The following is a 9,679-nucleotide window of genomic DNA, read 5'->3' as shown; positions in this document are numbered from 1 at the left end:
TGCCATGTGGGACCCGCCGGCAGCCGGGGATGGAGCCGCAGCACAGAGGCTGCAGCAGCTTCGCAGCCCAGCGCTCAACCGCTGTGCCACCAGGGGAGGCCCCTAGGAAACTTCTACAACACCCTACAATGCCCACAGTAACAGAGAATTTTCCAGTCCAGATCATCAATAATGCTGAGGTTGAGAAATCCTGTGCTAGGTAGAGAACCTGAAAGTATTTATTAACTTCATAATCTCTGACAATAAAAACTAACGGAGGGTACACACAGCTTGGAACTCAGACCTCCAAAGTGCTTAGACCTTACCCCTGAACACAGAAGCCCGAATAGCTCAAAGACAAGCTCTCATAGGTGAAAGTCATCATTCTCTGGGACAAAACCCACCAAGATGAAAGAACTAGAATCTAGAAACATACACCAAATGCTCAGTGACATCACAGCATGTGATACAGAACCATAAGAGAACTCTGGGTCTAAAGAGCGTGGATAGGGCCTCCCCTGGTGGCGCAGCGGTTGAGCGCTGGGCTGCGAAGCTGCCTGCGGCCTCTGCAGCACCGGTTCGATCCCCAGCCACGCCCGCTGCTCCCCTCAGCAGTGTATTTCATCAGTCTGCCTGTTCTGTTCCCCGCTCTGGTGAATTCTCTCACCCTCCCGAGCTTCTGACTCTACCCAGTGCTTGTACAAATAAATAGATAAATCTTTAAAAAAAAATAAATAAAGAGCGTGGATATTTCACACCTTGGACAGACACCAAACAGGCGAACTACAGCTCATATATTCATTCATAGTACTCATTTCCTGGTTTAAAACTGTGCTACAGTTTATGTAAGTTCTTTACATTAGGAGAAGATGGGCCAGAGGTATATATGAATTCTGCACTATTTTTTTTTTTTGAAAATTTTTGCTGTCCAAAATGACTTAAAATTTGAAAAAGTTGGGGCCTCCCCGGTGGTGCAGCGGGTTGAGTGCAGTGCTGTGAAGCTGTCCACTGCCTCTGCAGCACCGGTTCGATTCCCGGCCAGCCAGGGAGATTCCCACATCACGCGGCAGACTTCTCCTATTGCGACCGCTGCTCCCCTCAGCAGTGTATTTCGGTCCTTTTGCCTGTCCTGCTCCCTGCTCTGTCTTGGATGAATCCTCTCACTCTCCCACGCCTCTGGACTGTACCCCAGTGCTTGTATAAATAATAAATCTTTAAAAAATTGAAAAAGTCAAGGGAGAAAAGATCAAAGGACATAAAAGGGAATTTATAAAACTTAAGTACATCGGGCAACAAATTAAAAAAAAATTATTAAGTCCCTCTTGTAGAGAAATGCCAATAAAAGAAAAATATCGCTTCTCGGCCTTTTGGCTAAGATCAAGTGAGAAATGCCAATAAAACAAAATGATATTCAATTTTAAGAACAAAAAATACATGCATGTCCAAGAAAAAAGACACCCCCTAAAAGAAAACAGCTGAGAGAATTCAGTCTGTTCACAGATGTCATACACTGAACTCAGAGTGTAAAACAAGCCCAAGGGCCTCCCCGGTGGAGCAGCGGTTGAGTGCTGGGTTGCGAAGCTGCCAGCGTCCTCTGCAGCACCGGTTCGATCCCCGGCTGCTCCCCGGCCACCAGAGGAGGGTCCCACATGGCGCGCAGACCTCTCCTGCCGCCCGCTGCTCCCCTCAGCAGTGTACTTCGGTCCTTCTGCCTGTTCTGCTCCCTGCTCTGGCTCTAGTGAATTCTCTCACCCTCCCGCGCTTCTGACTGTACCCAGTGCATGTATAAACAAAACAAACAAACAAACAAACAAACAAATAAATAAATAAATAAAAACATGCCTCTATTAAAAAAATAAAAAAAATAAAAATTAAAAAAAAAATAATAAAAACAAGCCCAAGACTTCACATCCTGGACACTGTCATCCAAACTGCACAAAGCCATAACAACTACCTTATGATGAGATCATCATAGCCATCCATTGGAGATCCACTTTCCACCTACTTATGTACACTCAGTCAAACACCTACCCTGCCTGATGCTTAAAATCCCATCATTAAAAAGTTTACCCCTTTGGACCTCCCTGGTGCCACAAGGGGTTAAGATGCAATCTATAGCCTATGCACTACAGCCACTGCAGCATGAGTATGATCCCCAGCCAGGGAGCTACCCACATGGTGAGGCAGACCTCTCCTGTCTCACCTGCTGCTCCCCTCAGCAGTGTATTTCAGTCAGTCTGCCTGTTCTGCTCCCCACTCTGTCTCTGGTGAATCCTCTCACCCCCAACATCTCTGGCCTGTACCCCAGTTGTTGTATGCATAAATAAATAAAATCTTTTTAAAAAAGTTTATCCCTTTGAGTTCTTGCCCCCTTACCAGTCTTCTAATTGCTACATATTCCTCCATCCCAGAGCATTACATCATACATCTCTTCTCTCTTTAGTCATTTATCGCACACATACACACACACACACACACACACACACACACACACCTCCACACAGGCTTAGTCCAGAAAGGGCAGGAATACTCCAAATCATCCTATCCAGAAAAGGAGCAGATGATCGCCCTGAACCATCTCTGTAGGATTCAGACCTACAAGTAACCTGAAATACTGATGTCAGGAACCCTGAGATTTTTTTCTCAGTTCTGTTATAAACGGTAAATGGGTCCTGGAATCAATAAAATGGATGCAATAAGCACTGCTGCAAGAGAAACAACAGGTAGAAGAGAACAGAAACAATTACCCGACACATTCTGCGCTAGCCAATAATGCCAGCTTCTTTTACAGATGCGGAAACTGAAGTTCCAGGTGGGATTCGAACCTACGGTCTCCTGTAGCCAAAGCCCTGCCTCTGCAACCCCGAGCGCCAACCCAGGAACCAGGGCGCTTGCTCAGACTTAGCAGCCAATTGCAGCCCCGAGCAGGGTCGACTGGTAGCCTGTAAGTGAGTCCAGGAAACCGCAGTACCCGGAAGAGTTTGGCCAGGCAACCTCGCGGTGACAAATCGGAGCTCAGGACAGGATTTGATCCCACCCTTCTCATCCCATAGCCAATCACCGCTCTGCAGCGTTCCCCGCGCCGCCAGCTGTCGCTTTGCATCTCTGAGCGAAACTCAGGTGGGATCTGACGAAAGACCTCAGAAAGAAGAGAGAGAGAAAGAAAAGGAAAAAAAAGACCATGGCAATGGCGGCTTCCAGATAGTGGAGGTTTGAGGCCGAGGATGGGGTCGCCATTCTCTCCCTCATCTGCAGTGGGGACCAATCCACGCGCGGGATGAGGAGACCTTCCGTGTCCCCCACAGACAGTGGTTTCTTCCATATGCCGCCTCCCCCCTCCCAGCCCCCTTGGTACTTCCCGGAGCCGACTGTTCCATCTCCGCGGTGCGCCACAATGAGTGTCTGCTCGCTGCACTGTCTCACCGTTAACTCTCATTTGCACTTCTCACGCTCGCCTTGCATGTGCCCCCTAGAAAGGGCTGTTTCCTGTTAGTGCCCCAGGAATCGTTCAATCTTCGCTTCGCTCCACCACGGCTAAACAGTCTCGAGGCTTCCCCTGCCCAAGTTCCATCCCCGTCTCCCCCTCACACGGCCCCCAGTGGACTGTCCCAACCCCAAACCTGGTGAGCTCCTCGAGGACAGTGGGGAGGCATGCAGTTCCCTGCTGTAGAGCCCTGGCCCATAAAGAACATTCACCCCGGCTTTCCCTGGTGATGCAGGGGTTAAAGTCTCAGCACTATCGAGCTATCACTATCGTCAGCCACTACGGCCTGAGTTCGATACCCAAGTAGGGAGCTAACCCACAGGGCGCAGCAGACCTCTCCTGTCTCACCTGCTGCTCCCCTCAGCATTGTGTTTCAGTGGATCCGCCTGTTCTGCTCCCCACTCTGTCTCTGGTGACTCTTCTCACCCCCCACACCTCTGGCCTTCACCCCAGTTCTTGTATGCATAAATAAATAAATATTTTTTAAAAAAGAACATTCACCCCCCTGATGCCACTGATGGAACTGGAACTGTATTTTGTGGCAGCATCTGTCAAAAATAAAACTGACACCCCTCCCCACTAGAATGTCAATACCACTAGAATGTCAGTGTGTATTTCCTGTCGCCCTGTGTCTCCACTGCACCTACAACTGCCCAGCACACAGCAGATGTTCAAATGCAGGGAGAGGAGTTGTTGAAGGCATGGCTCCTCTGACCTGGCAGATCAACTTTTAAATGTGTCATCTAACACCTGCACATGTCTGCGTGCACAAGAACGGAAAGAGCAAACAACTCAAGGGAGAAAAGGGTAAATGAATGAAGGTAACAGGTTATACCATGGAGTACCCGGCTGGTTGTGAGACAGAATGAGACCTCACTGCTGGAAACATCCCCCAGGTGACCCAGGAGCTTCACATCATTGGCCAGAGCACAAAAGAACTCAGAGACATCACACCATAGGACAGAGTCCATAAGAGTAGAGGGCTCTCACACTGGACACAAAGCAAAACAGCCTAGAAGCCTCACACTCTGACCAGAAGCAAACAGCTCAGAGAACTCCTGTGATAGACAGGTTTGCGGGGTTTGGGCTGCCCCTCTCCCTGTCCTATAACAATAGGACGTGGACACTGGTGATGTCATAGCTCTCACCCTCGGGTCACAGACTCTTTGGAGCATCTCGGAGACCTCACACCCTGAGACACCACAACACCTCAGGGACCTCCCTTCCACACAGGGACACAAACCCCAAACAGTTCATGTACCTCATTATGTGGCCCCAAACAGCTCAGACCTTACCACCTGGGATATACATAAAAATCTAGGCAAAGATCTCACACTATTGACATTACCACAAAACAATTCAGAGTCCTGGGCACAAAGAGAATGAGGGAGACACACCTATACTAGCTGGAAGGACTGTCTAAAGGGCGTGCTGTTCAATCAAAAAAGATAAAATCATGCCATTTGCAACAATCTGAATGGCGCTGGAAGGGATTAGCTCGGTGAAATAAGCCAGAAGGAGAAAGATAAATACTGGATGGTGTCACTTACAGGTGAAATATCAAGAACCCAAATAAAGGTTCAAAGACAAACTTCAAAACCAACCCTTGAAAGCTGACCATAGATCTGCAGCTTTCAGAGGGGAGGGGAGAGGTGAGGATGGGGGGAGTAGGAGAAGAGCACAGTGAACTTAAATGGAGGATTATGGGTGCTTCCCATGGTGGGTGGGGATGACAGGAGAGCTACGGGGACTACACCTGAGGAGGGACATCCTATACTGTCAAAACACTAGCAAGGATACAAAACAATGCACTTCAGTAACAATAAATACATTTTAAAAATAAAATGAGGGGCCTCCGTGGTGGTGCAGGGCTTAAAGACAGCACTATCAAGCTATCAGCAGCCACTGCAGCACGAGTTGGATCCCTAGCCAGGGAGCTACCCACATGATGCAGCAGACCTCTCCTGACTCCCCCCTGCTCCCCTCAGCAGTGTATTTCAGTCAGTCTGTCTGTTCTGTTCCCCACTCTGTCTCTGGTGAATCCTCTCACCCCCCCCCCATACCTCTGGCCTATACCCCAGTTCTTTATGCATAAATAAATAAATCTTTAAAAACTCTGTAAAATTGGCAGAAGTATAAATATACAATATTAGAAGCATAAACCTCTGCTTTTATTAGCAGTAACACACAATTTGGTCAATAAGTACCAAAATTTAAAATTATATATATAATTACATCTATGTATATATACACATGTAGAATGCATTGTTTAATGGCCAAAAAGTTGGAAGTAAGCCAAATGTCTACCAACAGGGAACATGTTAAATAAATTATGGTAAATTCAAATAAAAGAGAGAACCCTTAAAAAGAAAGTTTGCCAGGGCCTCCCTGGTGGCACAGGAGTTAGTCTCAGCACTATCAAGCTATCACCCCCACTGCAGCATGAGTTCCATCCCCAGCCAGGGAGGTGACCCACATGGCGCAGCAGACCTCTCCTGTCTCGCCCACTGCTCCCCTCAGCAGTGTATTTCAGTAGATCCGCCTGTTCTGCTCCCCATTCTTTCTCTGGTGAATCCTCTCACCACCACCCCCGCATCTCTGGCCTGCACCCCAGCTCTTGTATGCATAAATAAATAAATCTTAAAAGAAAAAGATCACACACTCTGGGATACAGATCTGCCAAGAGAATAGAGAGGCCGTATGTTTTGACACATTACTAAAAACAACACTGGCATACTCTGGGACAAAATTCTACACACACTTCAAAGACCTCAAACTTTTTTTTGAAAGATTTATTTATTTATGCATACAAGAACTGGGGTACAGGCCAGAGGTGTGGAGGGTGAGAGGATTCCCCAGAGACAGAGTGGGGAAAAGAACAGGCAGACTGACTGAAATACACTGCTTAGGGGAGCATCGGGCGAGGCAGGAGAGGTCTGCTGCGCCATGTGGGTCACCTCCCTGGCCAGGGATCAAACTCTGTGCTGCAGAGGCTGCAGATAGCTTCATAGGTTGCGTCTTAACCCCTTGCACCACCAGGGAGGCCCAAGGAGCTCAAACTCTTAAGGAAAAAAATGCATATAAATTCCAAGATCTATGGTGGACACTTTGGAAGAGCTCAGACACCATGCCCCATGAGGTACAAAGCTGAGAAGTGTTCCATGCTTTCAGTGCCTGGTATATGCACTCTGCAAATCTCAGACTCCAACCTGGAAATGAGACCACAAACCCTTCCAGATCGCATTCACTGAGACAGCAACCCTGCACACAGAACTCCACAGTTTAGACATCTCACCCCCCACCCTGCCCAAGGAGATCCCCAAAGAGCTCAGAAACCTCACACTGTGAGACACATCTATCCCAGAGACTTTGCATCCAATATCTGATGCAGATAAAGTGAGCTTCATGTGTCTTGTGAGGGTGAACTGTATTTGTAAGGTTCAGTTTTCCAGAATGAAGCCAGAGCTTTGTGAAGGCTTTGGGGAATCGAGACTTCAGAGATGGGTGGACATAGAGCAGTGAAAGTTTGTATACACTGAGGAGTTCCACTGAGTTCCTGCACTTGCTGGAGTAAGGCTGCAGTGGCCCAGGGACATTCATAACGAGAGGCTAGAGCCAGTGCTTGCTGAGTGGTTGTTGTCTAGAAATCTGGGTTGTCACTGATTGTCTGACTTTCAGGAGGGTTTGTCACTGATTGACTGGATTTTAGGAGGTGGCTTTTATCACACAGTGATAATTGGCTGTAGTCCGTAATTTGTTGATCCATTCTCTGAGCGTGCATGGAGAAGGATAATTTCTGGGTCACAGAAGATGCACAGCTTTAAACGTTCTTAAATAATTCCAAATGTTTTTCCAAAGTAGTTGGGTCATTTTACACTCCCACCAGCAGTGTATAAAGAATTACCACTAAAAAAAATTTACAACCGGATTTTGTGTAATGTTCTTTTTAATTTACTTTTCCCCGATGAATAATGAGGTTGAACATCCTTCACATGTTTGTTGGATATTTGGGGCCTCCTCTTCCGTAGTGTGCCAGTTCAAATCTTTTGCACACTTGTCTACTGGCTGCAAGTGTATTAGTATGCTAAGATTATCATAAAAGAATACCACAGACTGGGTGGCTTAAACATCAGAAATGTATATTCTCACAGTTCTGGAGGCTGGAAATCCAAGATCAAGGTGTATATGCCTGTTTACTTGGGTCACTAGGAACCTCAGAGGAAAATTTGTGACCCACCTTTATTTATTAAGTGGAAAGAACTTCTGGTACCTATTTAAGGTGCTAATGCCAGTTTTACATGATTTTCTTTTTCCTCTTGTCTAATTTATTCTATTTTTTTGGTTGCAATTTTAGTGAAACTTACTCATCCCTAATTGGAGAGTTATAATTAATAATAATAATTACTACTGTATGTAAAAATATGAGAGCTAAGCAGTGACCTATATAGTTCCAGCTGATCAATTATAGGAAGGAGAGGGCCAAGAGTGATATACTATAGGGGAAACTGATAGGTTTTGTGGAATGGGTTGTAAGGTCTTAAAAGGAACGCAAGTAGGACCTATCAAATATGCGTCAATCAGGGGTCTGCTGGTGCTCAGAGTGTGGCCAGGCAGCTCAGAGAGAGCAGGACTTTCCTTTCCAGTGGACTATGCAGAGTACACTGCCTGTCTCTTGTGCTCTGTTCACCATGACGCCTTCTGATATCCAGGGGAAAGAACTGGAAAAGGGGGGTGCCTCAGGCCAAGCTTTTGAGCTGATTCTCCGCCCTCCTTCAAAAGAATCTGTCCTAGAACTCCCCCTTTCCCCTCCAAAGAAAATGGATCTTTCCCTGGAGGAAATGCAGACAAAATTAGAAGCTGCAGAAGGACACAGGTTCCATGAAGCTGAGGTCTTGAAATAGATGACTGGAAAACAAGAGCGCCAGAAAGAAGTGCTCCCGAAAGCAACAGAAAAGAACAACCTCAGTAAAATGGCGGGAGAGAAATTGACCCACAAAATGGAAACCAACAAAGAGAACTGAGAACACAAAAGGGCTACCAACGGAGCACTGGTGAGAGAAGGACAAAAGAACCAAAGAACAAAGACTCCAAAGATCCTGCTAAGGAGACTGAAGCTGACTGATTTGTTCTGAGAACTGACTTTCTCCCCCTCCCTGTCCTAAATGTCTAAAGTGTCACCTTTTTTTTTTTTTTTTTTTTTTGCCTACCTGACAGATATCTTAGTAGCTGAGGAAGGACTGTATAGGTAGATTCAGACTGTATGATGCTGTTGTAGGGGCTAAAGGGGCAAGACAAAGTGTTATACTGTTTTTCTAAAGTGTTGAAGACTCTCTAATGTAGCTGATGTTCTTGTTCACCTTTTCTACTTCAGAACACTTAACTTGGTGTACTGGGTTAATGGCTAGTACCATATTGGCTCAGTGAAAACATGTTTGTGAAGAGTATGTACTGGTTTCTTCCAAACTGTTAGATGCTGATTATCTATTCACTTTTAAATTTCAATTTGGGGGGCCTCCCTGGTGGCACAAGGGGTTAAGCACCGCACTGTGAAGCTATCTGCAGCCTTTGCAGCACGAGTTCCATCCCCAGCCAGCCCGGGAGCTACCCACATGGCGCAGCAGACCTCTCCTGTCTCGTCTGCTGCTCCCCTCAGCAGTGTATTTCAGTAGCTCTGCCTGTTCTGCTCCCCACTCTGTCTCTGGTGAGTCCTCTCACAGCCCACACCTCTGGCCTGTACCCCAGTTCTTGTATGCATAAATAAATAAATCTTTAAAAAAATAAAATAAAATAAAAACTCACATAAGCTACAGTATAAAGCCAAATTGGGAGCTTAAGTAAAAAAAGCCATCTATCGCTTTCTGGCAATGGTGATACTGAGTTTTCCACCATTTTTCCTGTGTCTTCAGACAATTTCGGTTCCTTAATGCATCCACTCAGGCCCCTCCTGAAAGCTCCACCCCCATCCCAGCACTCATTCCCTTGTGCAAGCACCATCTAGGGAGCCCAAGATGGGGTAGGTGGTCACATAGGAAAAGGTGAGGGAAAGGTGAGGTTTTCTTGGTGACCACCACTCTGCTTGCTGGATTTTTTTTTTAAATTGTAATGTGCACTCTGGGCAAATTAAAAAGCACACATCAAGCCCTAAAGATTTTTCCACGGGTGCTCTTACTATTAGACCCCTGACATGAACTCATTCTGGACAGTGATTTGAAAATT

General features: G+C 46.4%; 1 pseudogene; it reads left to right on the top strand.

Moving 5' to 3' along the window:
• The first annotated feature begins 8,151 nt into the window (after positions 1–8,151).
• On the top strand, positions 8,152–8,585 carry LOC119246724 (stathmin-like; annotated as a pseudogene).
• The last annotated feature ends 1,094 nt before the right edge of the window (positions 8,586–9,679 follow it).

Source organism: Talpa occidentalis, unplaced genomic scaffold, assembly GCF_014898055.3.
Source record: "Talpa occidentalis isolate TD23 unplaced genomic scaffold, MPIMG_talOcc4v2.1 talOcc4.15, whole genome shotgun sequence".
NCBI lineage: Eukaryota > Metazoa > Chordata > Mammalia > Eulipotyphla > Talpidae > Talpa > Talpa occidentalis.
Note: the sequence above shows the minus strand (reverse complement) of the source record. Positions and strands in the feature narration are given on the sequence as shown.